Source organism: Octopus bimaculoides, chromosome 1 (genome assembly GCF_001194135.2).
Source record: "Octopus bimaculoides isolate UCB-OBI-ISO-001 chromosome 1, ASM119413v2, whole genome shotgun sequence".
In the NCBI taxonomy this organism is placed as follows: domain Eukaryota; kingdom Metazoa; phylum Mollusca; class Cephalopoda; order Octopoda; family Octopodidae; genus Octopus; species Octopus bimaculoides.
This window is the reverse complement of record NC_068981.1, coordinates 3,937,068-3,938,906: the sequence shown is the minus strand read 5'-3', so window position 1 is coordinate 3,938,906 and position 1,839 is coordinate 3,937,068.

Sequence of the window (1,839 nt, the reverse complement as noted above, 5' to 3'; positions counted from 1 at the left end):
CTATCTATCTATCTATCTATCTATCTATCTATCTAGCGAGCTACACACACATACACACACACACATGATAACCAGTCTAAAGCCAACAACATATTGTACCTATACTGCTGTATAATCCAACTTTCCTGGAGTTCTCACCATTAGCTACATCTGATGATTACCTCAAGGCACAAAACTCTGAGCAAGAAGATATAAATTGGCCAGAAATTCTATTTTTATATATATATATGTGTGTACATATGTATATTTCGTTTTTGTATTTAGTTTGCAAGATTCTTTATGTGAGTTCGTGTGTTGAAGCATATTTTATTGTGTCTGAGGAGAGTCATTCTCTTTTAATGCCATGTTGATTTAACACACTCACCGGTCTGATTTCCACTCATTTGCTTATTTATTTTTACTAAACTTTTCGTAAAAATAAATTTTAGGATAAACTATTTATAACTGTGACTAAATTTTCTACAGCCACTTCACATTCCATGACTACCATTGGAATCGATCAAGTACCAGTCAAGGATTCTTGATTATTTTTCCGGATTTTTTTACTTAATTTTTGAGAGCGGTCAGGTTAATTTTTAGTATTCTTGTTTGTGAGAGCAGTCAAGTTTATTTCAGATATTCTCATTTTAAAAATCATCTCCGGCTAATCATTGAGAGAACGTTGGTGTTGCCTTGGCAGAAGTTTGCGCTCTCTGAGTGCTCTTATTTAAAATAAAATATAGAGAAACTAATAAAGGTTTTATAAATGCATTAAAGAGACAAGTCAAACATTAAAAATACATGATGGAGTCATTTAACCCCTTAGCATTGAGATTACTCTGTCAAATGTAAGGCTTATTTATTCACATTATTTTTGAATTAATCAAAGGCAGTGAGCTGGCAGAATCATTAGCACGCTGAGTTCAAATTTGGCCGAGGTTGACTTTGCCTTTCGTCCTTTCAGGGTCGATTAAGTAAGTACCAGTTACACACTGGGGTCGATCTGATCGGCGTAATCCCTTCCCCCAAATTTGAGACCTTCTTCTTCCAGTAGAAAGAATTATTTTGGATTAATCATCCATTAATCTTGTAGCTTCAAGATTTCAGTGCATGTAGATTTTTAGAATGACATTGTAGGATTGTGTGAGAGGTTAAATCTGGTCAGTTTGAACATAAAGCAGGTAGAATATTTGGGCCAGATATTGGAACCTGTCAAACCATCCAACCCATGCCAGCATGGAAAAACAGACGTTAAACAATGATGATGATGATGTGACAATATTATATACATTACGTGCGGGTGACACGTAAAAGCACCCACTACACTCTCAGAGTGGTTGGCGTTAGGAAGGGCATCCAGCTGTAGAAACTCTGCCAAATTAGACTGGAGCCTGGTGTTGCCATCCGGTTTCACCAGTCCTCAGTCAAATCGTCCAACCCATGCTAGCATGGAAAGTGGACGTTAAACGATGATGATGATGATGATGATGATGATGATATTGAGGCAACTTGTTTGTTGCTAGCAACTCTTGTTGTTGTTGTTGTTATAGTTGTCACTATTGCTGCTGCTGCTGCTGCTGTTGTTGTTTTCTGCTTTCTCTTCTCCATTAAAAATCATAACCACAACCATCACCATCATAATCATCATCATCTCCTCTATCACCATCATAAACATCATCATCGTCATCATCGTCATCACCCTCCTCCTCCTCCTCCTCATCATCATCATAGCTACTGCTGCCACCACCACCACCACCACTATCACCACTACCACCACCGTCACTGCCACCACCACCACCACCACCACTACCACCACCGTCACTGCCACCACCAACACCACCACCACCACCACTACCACCA